The sequence below is a fragment of the Macaca nemestrina genome, chromosome 3 (assembly GCF_043159975.1).
Source record: "Macaca nemestrina isolate mMacNem1 chromosome 3, mMacNem.hap1, whole genome shotgun sequence".
Classification (NCBI taxonomy): domain Eukaryota; kingdom Metazoa; phylum Chordata; class Mammalia; order Primates; family Cercopithecidae; genus Macaca; species Macaca nemestrina.
The window spans coordinates 89,996,550-90,011,999 of NC_092127.1; the positions used below are offsets into that span (position 1 = coordinate 89,996,550).

The 15,450-nt window shown below is 39.6% G+C and overlaps 1 long non-coding RNA gene across 1 annotated transcript in view; it reads right to left on the reverse strand.

The window, feature by feature from the left end:
- Positions 1-5,135: 5,135 nt before the first annotated feature.
- The window catches only part of LOC105486379 (uncharacterized), a 49,977-nt gene continuing 39,662 nt past the window's right edge, over positions 5,136-15,450 (reverse strand). Inside the window, exon 4 of the long non-coding RNA XR_011621150.1 lies at positions 5,136-7,089. This is a non-coding gene — a long non-coding RNA (uncharacterized lncRNA). The remainder of the gene's footprint in view (positions 7,090-15,450) is intronic.

A 15,450-nucleotide genomic window follows, 5' to 3' on the forward strand; every position in this document is an offset into this window, starting at 1 on the left:
AAATTCTTAAAATCCAAGAAAATAAAACTAAGCTCCAAAAATTGCTTCTGAGATTCCAGGGTGTACTGAAGTCATTTCTATCAATAAATTTATGCCCCTGAATACACAGGTAGATACTGTTTTCTGTATATAACATATTTTTTCCTCTATCTTCTAGAATCTGTTTAAAGTAAAAAATCCAAAGTCAAATCTGGTCTCATTAACCTAGAGAGATATCTGCTTTACTTACAAATATTCCTTCTGATTTTTATAACAAGAGGGTTATAAAAGGGATCTTGACTCTAAATGCAATTTTAAGAATTGTGTTTCTGATTTAAATAAAGTTTTGGGGTTTTTTTTTTTGTTTTTTGTTTTGTTTTGTTTTGAGACAGAGTCTCGCTCTGTCACCCAGGCTGGAGTGCAGTGGCGTGATCCTGGCTCACTGCAAGCTCCGCCTCCCAGGTTCACACCATTCTCCTGCCTCAGCCTCCCAAGTAGCTGGGACTACAGGCGCCCGCCACCACGCCCAGTTAATTTTTTGTATTTTTAGTAGAGACGGGGTTTCACTGTGTTAGCCAGGATGGTCTCGATCTCCTGACCTCATGATCCGCCCGTCTCGGCCTCCCAAAGTGCTGAGATTACAGGTGTGAGCCACCGCGCCTGGCTTAAATAAAGTCTAATCTGAATTTTAAATGTCAAAAAAGAAACTAGCACATTGGCAGAGTAATTTTGTCTTTTGAATCTACTAATAAAAAATGTGGTTTGTATTTTGTATGTCTGTTTTTATTTACAATTTTACATTTCTAACAACTAACTTTATTATATTTTACACAAAGTACCAGTCCACAATACACTGAAAATAAAACAAACAAAAAGTCATCCTTCACTATGGATCACTCAAGAAAGACTGTCCTAAACCACACATATGCTGCAAATTGAATGGAAGATACATGAACAGGCATGACTTGAGTCCTGGGGGGAATCAGCAGGTGCTTTATTTTTATGATGGTCTGGGGAGCATTCTGGAAATGATTCTAGACATCTAGCATCTTTGGGAAGATTATAACTCATATTATCTCTGGGGAGATAACAATTAGAAAGTTGAGGCCAGTGGAGAGACTCTAGGACCAGGAAGCAATTGCATCTCTGCCCAGGCAGTTTGACAAAAGAAGAAGGAGCTAAATCTGAAGAGTGAAAATCCAAGTACCTATGACTGCTGGCAGAACATGGTGCTGGGTAGCTCTTTATCAGGAAATCTTCAAGCAGCTACTCGACATCTTCAAGTGTTCAACCATGGTTTGCATAGAGCACCCTGATGACCTCAAAAAAAAATGTGCCCTTTCCAATATCCCAGATTTTTTTTTCATGGTATCCTGATAGCTAGAATGCCATCTGTAGACCAAGAGATAGCACATATATCTGGAAGAGAAAACCTGAGGAATGGAAAGACGTGCTGGCCATTATCAAAAGATAATTATACACAGTTATTTACCTGGGGAAAGACGGAGTAAAACCACCCTAACTTACATCTATAACAAATGTTATTTATGTAATATTAAAAAACAATTAACTAAAAAATTAGGCCTTTAAAACTCTCCAACAGCATGCTCATGCTATTTTTATCTAGCATCTACAAGTCTTGAGGTACCTTATTAGGTTTTTCCAGAAGGGCTCCAATTATTATTTTGGTACTGAATTGTTTCTTCCTAAGTTACGATCTATTCTCAGAAGCAATTGTCTTCAGCAATCCAGCAGACATTCTCTCCAATGCCCTCTCTTTATGCACTGACCCAGCCTCTGGAGTTTCTGGCAGTCTCACAAAGAACTAAACCCAGAATCATCCATGGATCTGTAAAACGTACAATGACTAGATGCAGATCTAAGATTAAAGGAAAGGATTTTTAACAAGGGGTTATTGTTTGTCGTTGTAGTTGTTATTGTTGTTGTTGGAGACAGAGTCTCGCTCTGTCGCCCAGGCTGGAGTGCAGTGGTGCAATCTCGGCTCACTGTAAGCTCTGCCTCCCGGGTTCACGCCATTCTCCTGCCTCAGCCTCCCGACTAGCTGGGACTACAGGCACCCGCCACCAGGCCGGCTAATGTTTTGTATTTTTAGTAGAGACGGGGTTTCACTGTGTTAGCCAGGATGGTCTCATTCTCCTGATCTCCTGATCCGCCCGTCTCGGCCTCCCAAAGTGCTGGGATTACAGGCATGAGCCACTGCGCCCAGCCAACAAGAAAGGTTTTTAAGCAACATTTACATTCATGCTACAGAGGCCAAATTTATCCTGTCATTATTTCAAGCTGGCTCAGTGTGCAGACGTTCCTGGCCCTAGTCACTCAACATTCAGTAAACAAGTAGTCTATAAAATGACTGTAGGTCAGGCATTATTGGTAGGCAGGCACTGTGTACATGATTTGAACAGAACAGACACAGTCCTTACCTTCACAGAGCTTACAGTCTCATAAGGGGAATCGACATTAAACACATAAACACACAAATAATAGATTATTACAAATTGATTAAGAAACAGATTATGGGCTGTTCCAAGCCAGAATGAAAAGGTAGACTTACTTTAGATTGGAAAGCAGATTTTAGTTATCTAGGTAAGCTGTAACAAACTGTAGAAATGAACTCTGAAAGTATAGTCCTAAGGTAAACTGTAAATACTAAAATGCAATGTGTGTGTATAAAATACTTACATATTTTTATATTTATACTAAGCCTTTTAGAAAATATGGCATTCATTGTCTTTAGAGCTGTGTTCTCTGGCTTTAGGTTTTTATTATTTGATTTGATGACTGTGCTTTGTTTCTACCATTAGCAGAATGTGAAGGTGCTTACATAAATCACTCATTTTGTATTTCATTAATATTCAATAAAACATATGCGATGTTTGACAACTCAGTGTCTCTTTCCGCATTATCTTCCAGTCTCTGACCTTCATTTTCTTGAGGAATAACCCATTATGCTGACCCTGCCTCAGGGCAGCTCAGGTCCATTCTGTGAATGTTTCCCTGCTATTCTGCAAGTGCACTTTAGTCTTGCATGCTATATTCACCCTAGAGAAATCGCAAGATGAAACTGAGATAAAAGAGAGCCCACCAAATTTTGAAAGTATTAATAAAAGTTTAAAGTACTATGAATGAAGAGTATAGGTGGCTTGTAACAGAGGGTCCCTGACCTAGTCTGAGAGATTTAGGGAGGCCGACCTTGAAGAGGTAATGTTAAAGATAAAATCTGAGTAACACAGAAAAGTTATATTTGTCTGGTATCTCAATACTAAAATAATTATATTAGTGTGAATTGTTGACTTACAGATACTCATCCAGCGATGAAAAAATATTTTTCCTGCATTCTAACTATGACCTAGAGTAGTAATCCCATAGAGTAACTATTAACTTTACAACAATAAAAAGTACAAAATCTCAAATGTAAACAATCTCTCAAACATAAAACTAAACAATTTCTCCAAGTTCTATTTATAGATAACAGCAAGAGAGCGGAGACTACAAAGCCCAAATTTCATCAAACAGCCTAAAACTTTCAAGATCAGCAACTTGACAGCAAACATGGACTTCGTAATCAAACAGACTTCAAATCAAACCTCTGCTTCCCTGACAAACACTGAAAGGATCAAACAGGGTAAGCATGTTGTCTTGTTTGTTAATATGGTACATAATACTCACCTCACAGGGTTGTGGTCAGGATTAAATTGACTATGTGTATAAAGTGCCTGATGTTAACTAAATAAGCACTCAGTGAGGATTCGTTTCTTCCCACTAAATAAAACCAAACAGAAGTTTTCTCTTAGCTAACATTTTAAATATCGAACAAGAATTATAACAGAGACAAACCCTATTATAAAAATCAAACTAAACAGAATAAGCCTTCTTCTTTCCCTTCCCCAAGATGAAGACTACAGGAGCAAAGGTCATTTAGCTGGAAATTTAATTGCATGTTTACTAGAATTGGGTACTTCAAAGTCTCTTTTCTGGAAATCAGAGATCTGTCATTGAAGAGTCAAATTGCTCCATTATTTGTGCTCTGGCTGACCTAAAGGAGAACTTGGCTCAGCCTAAATAGAATGAGTTGTAGATTTTTGAAAGCTGTGTGGTGACCTCGTGTTAATCATGTGGCAGTTAAAGTGTCTTCTCTTTCTCTCCTCAATACAGTTTTAGACCACATATTTTTCGAGGATTAATGTTTATCCTTGAAATGTAGGTGTGTGTATGTTTTATACACATGATAAAATCAGTCTAAGAGTGAAAAAAAAGATGAAACAGTAATAAAAGTGTGATTACTATTCAAACTAACAGAAATATCACCCAGGAGAACTAGTATGGAGGACCAGGCCCATCCCAGATCTGGGACCCCAAAGCTACTATCCCACAAATGGTTCTGTAGAAGATAGATAGATAGATAGATAGATAGACAGACAGACAGACAGACAGACAGACAGACAGACAGACAGACAGACAGACAGATAGATAGATAGATAGATAGATAGATAGATAGATAGATAGATAGAAAGAAAGAATTTAATATCAGACTCTATTGCCCTAGTCCTGAAATTCTAGTGCTGTTCTGGCTGGAGATGTGGAGCTATCTACTAAGCTTCCACCAAGTGACGGAAACGTAGGGGAATGATTTTTAAGAGAAAGTAGATCCAGGGAGTGAGACCACTGGGACTAGGGTTCTCCAGGCTGCTCATATAATTGCCACAGTGAATGTTTGAGGCAGACACCAGGAGAGTCAGATACACATGAGATTTCAGGAAATGAGGACAAGCACTAGAGAGCCTCTATAAAGAAATCTTGGCCCGGCGCGGTGGCTCACGCCTGTAATCCCAGCACTTTGGGAGGCCGAGGCGGGCGGATCACAAGGTCAGGAGATCGAGACCACGGTGAAACCCCGTCTCTACTAAAAATACAAAAAATTAGCCGGGCGCGGTTGTGGGCGCCTGTAGTCCCAGCTACTCGGGAGGCTGAGGCAGGAGAATGTCGTGAACCCGGGAGGCGGAGCTTGCAGTGAGCTGAGATCGCGCCACTGCACTCCAGCCTGGGCTGGGCGACAGAACGAGACTCCGTCTCAAAAAAAAAAAAAAAAAAAGAAATCTTCATGAAGAGCTTTCACTTTGGCTCACTAGAATGAGAAATTTTTTTATCTCTTGAAATTTTCTTAATTCAGACCATTTACATGGTCTGAATTCCGACTCCCACTGAATTTTTTTTTTAATCATCCATCCCACTGGCCAGCTTTCCTCCTGTCATCTGTGACACTGCACATTTGCCCTACTTTCCCTCTTCTGGTATTTCCCAAAGCACTACCGACCCAAGGCCCTCGTGGATAGCAGACTTTGCCAATGGTTTAGGAAAGATAGGGAGATTACAGTGTAGTACAATATGAACAGACAACAGCATTAAATTCAGAGTTAGATTCTGCTGCCCTGGTGTTCCCTGGCCATCTCCACTTATGAAATATTTCTCTCTTCTCACTCATCTTATTCAAGCCTATTCTTGCCCTTCTCTATGTTCTCCTCCAATTAATGATACTACTGTTGCACCAACCCAAAAGCAAAAGACCAATTATTTCTCCTACTTTATTACTAACAACAATATTATTTTATTTGTATTACTTACAACCATTTTTTTTGTTTTGTTTTTATTACTTACAACAATATATTATCTACATCCCTTCCCTCAAATCACTGACCAGAACCACCGTCCCACATTATTAGCCATGACCATTAGGGCACTTTCCCTATACCAATGTGAGCTTTTTTTCCCTTGGCCAATTATTACAAATTATAGGCATATTCTAAAATAACACTCTTTCTTCCAGTTACATAAGGATATACTTGCTAAACGGATGTGTACAGATGCCGTGCTAGTTTTCAGGGGGAGTTTATTTTAAAATGGTGACACTCTGGATCACCTAGGCGCCTGCTTTCCTAACACTCCCCACTCTGCTTACAAGAGGACCCTTAATCGTAAGGGGAGATGAAGGCCAAAGGCTGGTCTTCTGTAACTTCTTCCTGCTGACAGTGGATGTTCATTTTTGGGACAGGATTTTCTCATAAGGGTCTACAGTTGGTCTCTGGGGTACCAAGGGAGGTCCTCATTTACATGGTATCCTGATGAGTCTATGAACATAGACCCTGCCAAGTATTGGAGGAGTAAAAATCTCTAGATGCCTGATCTCTGAGGCCTAAAGGCGGGGTGTCTTTATTTCCTGGGTCAGAAGATGGGATGGATTGGAAGCTTTATGTCAGTATCATCTTTATGTGGAATTGTTGTAATCTAAAACACACAAACTTTACCAAGAATTTAAACAAGCAAGGGCCAAAGATTAATAATAAGATAACTATCAAAGGCCCTAGGAAGGGCAACAACCAAGTGAGACTCAGGAGGGTGCTTCTAATGGCTGACCAGATACAGTTGGGATTGGTGCCTTGGTTATATTTATGTAACCACACAGCTTGTTCATGTATTTTCTGTATATCTTCTTCCATGTGAGCTGAGGTGTTTACATAACTGTAGCAGGTTATATTGATTTTGGTGCACACTCCTCCTTGTTCAACCAATAAGTAATCTAGTGCTACTTTTCAACCAATAAGTAATCTAGTGCTAATCTTAATTCATCTAAAGCATCCCCCATTTTACGAGACAGTGTTTAGAAATGAAGAAGTAAAGTTTTGAAGAGTTGCCTAATAATAAGCAAATTTTCCCTCTGGGGCTCCAACTCCAGCCAATATAAGGCCAATTGACCACTTAGCTCTCAGGTGAGTGATGTTATGTAACTGTATATTAGAGGACTTTGCTTGTCATATTGTACATTGACCGCTGAACCAAACATTTTCATATACACTGATAACCATGGGTTTCACAACCTCAAATGAGAGACAAGTCTTTTATAGGTTGATCGAATGGGTGACCACATAGCCATAGGTATCTGTTGGGGATGCAAACCTGTGTGGGATGGGAGTTGTTAAGAAGATTGAGTACCTATAGGAAAGAATAGGAATGTTACTTATCTGTTTATTTGTAAAACCACAGCTTTAGGTCTTCTAGGGGTTCACAAGTGTGGGTTGTGGTGATTTTCTCAGGTGCCTGCAGGGACTCATAAGAAACAGGTTCAATTTTGGACATGTGTAGACAGCTAGTCATTCAGCTGAAGTTTAACAGCAGTGGGGGTGCTTAAAAATAACCTGATAGGGGCCCTTCCATTTGGGTTGTAATTAATCTTTGAGGAATTTCCTCTTTCCAAGTTTTTAATAAGACTAAGTCCCCTCATTGAACAGGGGAGCTATGAATATCTATGGACGTGGTCCTAATGCATGTATATTGAACAAACGTGCATGTAACGTATAACATTGTTTACCTTGGGATGGAGACTTAACCCTTACCTGGCATGGTCTTAGATCCTGTTCATAATTTGACATCTTATTGCCATAAAGAATGTTTTCCGGTCAGGCACAGTGGCTCACACCTGTAATCCCAGCACTTTGGGAGGCCGCGGCAGGTGGATCACCTGAGGTCAGGAGTTCAAGACCAGCCTGGCCAACATGCTGAAATCCCATCTCTACTAAAAATACAAAAATCAGCTGAGTGTGGTGGCACACACCTGTAGTCCCAGCTACTCGAGAGGCTGAGGCAGGAGAATCGCTTGAACGCAGGAGGTGGAGGTTGCAGTAAGCTGAGATCACATCACAGCACTCCAGCCTGGGTGACAGAGTGAGACTCCGTCTCAAAAATAATAATAAGAATAAGAATAATAACAATAATAATAATAAATAAAAATTTTTAAAAACACAATGAGATACCACCTTACTCCTGTAAGAATGGCCATAATTTAAAAATCAAAAAGTAATAAATGTTGGTGTGGATGTGGTGAAAAGGGAACACTTTTACACTGTTGGTGGGAATATAAACTACTACCACCACTATATAAAACAGTGTACAGATTCCTTAAAGAACTAAAAGTAGAACTACCATTCAATCCAGCAATCCCAGTACCCAAAGGGAAAAAAGTCAGTAGTGAGAAAGACATATGCACACACATGTTTATAGCAGCACAATTCACAATTGCAAAGATATGGAACCAACCTAAGTGCCCATCAGCCAACAAGTGGGTAAAGAAAATGTAGCACATATACACCATGGAATACTACTCAGCCATAAAACAAAATGAAATAATGACCCTTGCAACAACTTGGATGGAGTTGGAGGCCATTATTCTAAATGAAGTAACTCAGGAATGGAAAACCAAATATTGTGTGTCCTCACTGATAAGTGGGAGCTAAGCTATGAGGACTCAAAGGCATTAGAAAGACTTTGGGGATTTGGGAGGAAGGGTGAAAGGGGGTTGAGGGATCAAAGACTACATATGGGTACACTCTATACTGCTTGGGTGATGGGTACACTGAAACTCAGAAATTGTCACTAAAGAACTTATCCATGGAACCAAAAACCACCTCTTCCCCAAAAACTATCCAAATTTTAAAAATAAATAAATAAATAAAAAAAACCTAAAAAAGTCTGTTCTGTCAATCTTATGATCACTATTTTTTTTTTTTTTTTTTTTTTTTTTTTTTTGAGACGGAGTCTCGCTGTGTCGCCCAGGCTGGAGTACAGTGGCCGGATCTCAGCTCACCGCAAGCCCCACCTCCCGGGTTTATGCCATTCTCCTGCCTCAGCCTCCCGAGTAGCTGGGACTACATGCACCCGCCACCTCGCCCGGCTAGTTTTTTGTATTTTTTAGTAGAGACGGGGTTTCACCGTGTTAGCCAGGATGGTCTCGATCTCCTGACCTCGTGATCCACCCGTCTCGGCCTCCCAAAGTGCTGGGATTACAGGCTTGAGCCACCGCGCCCGGCCATGATCACTATTTTAAAAGGAAGACTCTGTTCAGTCAATCTTATGATCGCTATTTTAAAAGGAAGAGTCTGTTCTGTCAATCTTATGATCACAATGTTAATGTTAATGCTGGTTGGTTGTGCCTGAATTCCGGGAGAGGGCTGGGGGAGATGTATAGTGAGACATATGTGACCCCCAGCTTCCCTTCATGGCCTAAACTACACTTTAAATGTTTTTTAAATTATTATTATTATTTCTTTTTGTCAAGAGAGGAGTCCATTCTGTTGGGGTTCTTAGGATTTTATTTTATTTTTTTACATTTATATTCCATCCTTTTTGTCAAGGTATCCCAAGCTTTTATTTTGTCCCATATTGATGCTGCATGTGTGTTATCATGTCCCAAAGGTGTGTTATCTGTCCCAGATCCATCATGGCCCTTGGTGGAAACTCTATGGCTAGGGGATTTAGAGTCAAAAGACTGATAGCCAACTAAATGCACTAGGCCAGATGGGAATGGAAGTGGGTAGACACTCATTAACCTTAAAACCTCTTTTAAGCAAAATAAATCCCAAAAACCAAAAGCCAAAAAGTAAGGTTACAAAAATTGACTTATCTATAAATTCTATGCATCAACCTACTGCAATCTTGGCTTTTAGCAATTAGCTATACAAATCATAGCATTTTGTTCAGCTATTTAGGAATCTGTGTACCATCCTTGATTTGGAGGGTCTGAATTAATTTTGCTCCTCAAAACCAGCCTTTACAATCTCATGTGATAGTCTCTGGGCCTGGTGGGATTTAATAGTTTTAAGTTCTGGAGGTAAAACAAAACATAAGGATGATTTCAGGTAAAGACAAAATTATTAACTAAATCTTAATGGTTGTTAACACAGGCCTGTCCCTGTGTTTCATGAAAGCTGTTTACTCTGATGGTTGCCTTTGCCAGGTCCAGAGACAAGGCTTTGGTTAACTTGAGTTTGATGTCATATACTTGCATGAGTCAGTGCCTTCTTTAGATAACATATGTGTACTCAGGAGTCAAAGCCCTGTAACTTAATAGCACAGGATTGATTAATAGTACCTGATAAGAACCTTTTACAAGGGAGCTAGAGATGGTGATAATGAAGTCCATGACATGACGGGAAGCTGTAAAAAGATTTTATAACTTTGTGCGATTAATTTTTATAGCTTTAATAATCCCCAGCAATTAGTCGGACTTCATTTAGGGTTTAATTTTACAGATGTTTATTAAAAATGATGAAGGCTTAAAACATTTGATAAAAACAGATGCACAGGTCACTGTAAAATAATAGTTACTCATTTAACCAAAGTAGTAATTAAAAGACTTTAAAGAGAACACAGAAAGCCATATGGATGTAAAAACTTTAGCCCTTTTAAATCCAAGTTTTAAAAAAGCAGTTGAAAACCTAATAAAGACACAGGAATTGCAAAATCCTGTTTCTTAAGTCAGTTACCAAAACATCGAAAAAAACTTCTGCAATATGACTGCTTCTCCTTGTGAGAAGCCCACTTAGATAGTCTGGAAGTCAAACTTGATGGGAAAAAAACTGCTTGAATTTAAGAAAGACACAGGTGTGTTCAAGGTTATCAGTAGAGTGGGGAAATATGTGACTCTTGGGAAGAGCATGAGTTTTCTGATTACATTGAAAATTTAGACATATCAAGAAAAGCCAACAGTACAAAATAAAATTATACTGGAGGAAAGCATTGCTTCTCTAAACTTACAACATAAAACATTTTAGCATTAGGCCACAACAACAGTTGGAACTGGAAGAAAAAAGTTACAGGAGCTAACAAAAACGCTGAAGGAGAGAGTTATTATCTCAGGCTTTCTCAAGGGGAGAAAAAGCTGAAAGCAGCAGGACACAGAAAAGTTGAACTGAGATATGATTGAGAGATTTTTTAAAGAAATAAATTATAAAATTAAAAGTAAAAATTTCTTGCAATTTCATTAAGAGCAAATCAACACCTTAAGAAAATCTTGTTTTAACACAGGGGTCTAATCCTAGAAAGACTATTATAAATTATTTCCTTTTAATTGTAACCAACTTAATCACATACAAAATTCCTTTCAAAAATTCCCCTTCACAAAGCTTATCACAACTTATACAGACCACCTACAACAAGCTTGGACTTTCTGACTTGTCCTAAACTTCCCTTTTTCTTAATCAGTCATTTTATTTTAGGACAGAAATTTACCATACAAGATCCTTTTTCATGCAAAATATTCTCTTAATAACCTGACTTACCAAAAAATACATCTTCATAACTTTATGTTTCTCTCTCTCTCCTACTTACTGGTTCTTTTTCACTTTGTTTCATAAGTAATCGTTTTTAAGTTCATAATTTGAGTTGACCTTTAGATAACTTTTGAATTTGACAAAATGATTATTTTTCTCAATAAGACTAGATCCCAGGAGGCTCTCCTCTCCAATGCTATCCAGAGAGATGCCAAATTAAATAGCCCAAAGAACAAAAATCATTAAGACCAGAAAGAAAACAATAGCTATTAACTTCAAGGCATGCAAACATAGGTCGACATCCATCACTAGTGAGGCACAGACAGCAAGTATTCAACAGAAAAAGGGGACAAGGGGGACCAAGAAGCAGTAGGTGCTGACAAATATCTCTCGTACCTCAAACACTTTATCCGTCAGGGAGACATTGCAACCCTAGACCCCTAAAGGTTGAAAAACCCTGTCCAACAGGGTGGCAGCCGACCTGGAGCATCCCATAACTCCAGGCTCCTCAGCAGACGTGGCCCAAAGGATCCAACAACCAGGGACCCCTAACCCCCAATCCCTGGGGAATAAAAGGAACATGGGTATCTCTGTGTCTCCTTGGGTTCAGAAGGCTAAGCAGAGTGCAAAAAGGAAAAGGGACAAGAAAGGGAAGAGAAGGGACAACAAAGGGCACCACTCATCCATGAATCCAGAAACTTAGGAAGCAGGAAATCCTGAACTATTTGTCTGATGTTAGCATTTTATAAATAAAATCATTCCACAATTTTAGAAACCTGTTTTCCCATATCATAAACTTTCTTAATTGGAAATCACCCAGACATTCAACAAGTAATCCAAGGAAAGATGTAAACCAAAACTTTGGGTAAAGAGGTCTTTGGCGGGGGTTTGGTTTTTTTAAAAAGGGCTTTTTCACCTTTTTTTTTTTCTTCAGTTTCAAATGAGTTTCTAATGTTTACATTTTAGCCAGAACTGGTTGAACTGTACAAGAGAAAAAAATCTCCAAGTAACTTTGAACAATAAGTTTTATCTCAGCACCACTAGCCTAATAACAGCAGATTCAAAGCAGGAAGAAAGAAAAGAGAGAAACAGAGAACTTCAGATGTGGTAATCAGATGGCAAGCATGAAAAGTGAAAGTAGTGAACCTCTGGGCCAGCCATACAAGGCCAGCATAGAGCTGCAGTAAAGCAAAGGCATCAAGCTGGAAAATCATGAGAACTATAGCTTTTCCACACCTGGCAAAGGGGACCAGGTGGATTAATACAAAGCACATAGTGGCAAAGATCTTGCAAGGCTACTTCCATTTTTATTATACCCCAGGGACTCTAACCTCATGGGCTCAGACTCTAACCTGAATATTGGCTTTGCCTAAACCTAATAGAGGACACCAAGATGGACCCAACTAACCAGAGGGGACAATGAGTGCTGTGCAGACTGAATTTCCTCTCATCTTAAGGTCCCTTTATGGTGTCCCCAGAATATGATGCTAGAAAGGGGTCTTTTCAAGATCCACACCCCAAGAAAAGGTTCTTGGATCTCACACAGGAAGGAATTCAAGGTGAGTCTCAGAGTTCTGTGAGAAGAGATAGTTTACTGAAAGCCACTCTGTGACCCAGTAGAGCATCCTCAAAATGCAAGCAGAGGAATGTACTGTCTTTAAGTTTTTCTTATAAAAGGTCTTGCCTACGTAAAGATTAAACTGGCTGTGCCTATGTGCAGGTGGGCTGACAGCATGACTAAATGTATTATTCTATTGATTTAAAGAAAACTATCCTTGATATCTTAGTGTGTAAGTCCATTGAAGCATAACTTTATCTTGAAAGCATATATTGTTATGGGTGCTGTGACATCTGGACTTTTCTGTTGTAGGAGTTTGTCCTTGCAGGCATTACCAAGTGCTTCCTTAGTGGTAAACATCTTAGGACCATAGGTCATGACTGGCAAGGAATATGCCTTGCTAGTTTTAAGATAGAGCTTATTTGAAAATGTTGTTACTCTGGCTCTCCTAGGCTCCTGCTGCCCTAACATATCCACCATTTTTTAGCATTTCAGCATTTTCAGCACTCTCCAGCATTATTACTCCCTTTCAAGGAATGTCCAGAATAGGCAAATCAATAGAAACAGAAAATAGATTAGTGGTTGCCAGAAGCTAAATGGAAGGAGAAATTAGCACATATGTGGCCTCTTTTGGGTGACTGAAATGTTCTGGCCAGGCGTGGTAGCTCATGCCTGTAATCCCAGCACTTTGGGAGGCCGAGGCGAGTAGATCACCTGAGGTCAGGAGATCAAGGCCAGCCTGGCCAACATGACGAAACCCCATCTCTACTAAAAATACAGAAGTTACCCAGGTGTGGTGGCGGGTGCCTGTAGTCTCAGCTGCTCGGGAGACTGAAGCACGAGAATCACTTGAACGCAGGAGGCAGAGGCTGCAGTGAGCCGAGATTACACCACTGCACTCCAGCCCCAGTGACAAAGCGAGACTCCATCTCAAAAAAAAAAAAAGAAAAAAAAAGAAATGTTCTAGAACTAGTAGTGGTGATAGTTGCATAACATTGTGAATATATTTTGAAAACATTAAGCTGTATACCTTGAAATGGTTAAAATGGTAAATTTTATGTTAAGTAAATGTTATCTCAATTGTTTCAAAACAGGAAGAAACAGTGAGGAAATGAACCACAATGTAGAAGTGTAGGCAGAAAAAGACAAATGGGCCAAGCATGGTGACTCGCCTGTAATCCCAGCACTTTGGGAGGCCGAGGTGGGCAGATTACCTGAGGTCAAGAGTTCGAGACCTGTCTGGCCAACATGGTGAAACCCCATCTCTACTAAAAATACAAAAATTAGCTGGGCGTGGTGGTGGACACCTGTAATCCCAGCTACTCGGAGGCTGAGGCAGGAGAATCGCTTGAACCCTGGAAGTGGAGGTTGCAGTAAGCCGAGATAGCACCATTGCACCCCAGCCTGAGAGACAGAGCAAGACTCTGTCTCAAAAAAAAGACAAATGGGTGAAATGCTGAGGAATTGCAATCTATACATTTTTACAACTACTCTACCTTATCAGGGCTAAAACATCAATTGTCAGGTACACCATAATTTTATGAACCATTGTGAAAGAAAAATGCTTCCAATTAAACTATGACATGCCATTGATAGTAAGAAGCAACTGATTACAGAGATTTTAACATGAAAAGGAAAGTGTTTCAGAATCTAGGAGAGATGTCCTTAGATGTAGAAAATAAACAATTATTTTAAAAATAAGGAGAAAGGAGGCCGGGTGCAGTGACTCACGCCTGTAAACCCAGCACTTTGGGAGGCCAAGGCGGGCAGATCACGAGGTCAGGAGATCAAGACGGTCCTGGCTAACACACGGTGAAACCCTGTCTCTACTAAAAATACAAAAAAAAAAAAAAAAATTAGCCAGGCTTGGTGGCGGGCCCCTGTAGTCCCAGCTACTCGGGAAGCTGAGGCAGGAGAATGGCGTGAACCTGGGAGGTGGAGCTTGCAGTGAGCTGAGATCACGCCACTGCACTCCAGCCTGGGTGACAGAGCGAGACTCTGTCTCAAAAAAAAAAAAAAAGGGAATGGTTGGTGCAGAAACCCAATGAGTTCAATTTGAAACATCTTGGGCTTCAAATGTGCTATTTGGGTATTCAAGTTGAGAATGATGGAATATTATAAAATATTATTTATGCTAATATAATGGGAGAGAAATTATATTTCTAAAGGTATATATAACACTGGGAATTTTGAAAACATCTAGAAGCCCACAAATGAAAAGTCACAAAAGGTAAAACCATTGTCATAAGAAGAATCCATGATTTTTTTTTTAACCTTTAGAAGAAGCCCTCACATTCAAATGCCCAGGATTTACTATTCTGATACCTCTTCTCCCTTCTCCTCTCAAAACAATTCTCAGCAGGTCCTTTGATATTTATAGAAAGGAAAAGACCATCCTTAACTTCAAAAAGTTTATCAAAGTGCAGCACAGAAGCAAAGACCAAAAAAAGACAGATACCAAGCATTCAGAAAAGAGGGTTAGTACCGATTGTGTTTCCAAGGTCATTATTCAATTTGACCAGCATTTAGTAATCACCTAGTATTTTTGGGGGGCTCTGAAGTATACTCTTCAGGATACGAAATGTAAATAAAATACAATCTCCACAGTTAAGGAGGCTACAGGTAGGAAACAGGTTGTCAGAAAAGACACAAGTAACAGAACATAAGACAAAATAAGCAAAACTTACTTTGCTTCATTTGCCTATTTATGTGTAAGCCTGAAGAGTTATGCAAACACGAGTGCTACAGAGATTCAAAAAGGAAAAAGACCATATCCAAATAGAAAGAGTGGGAATG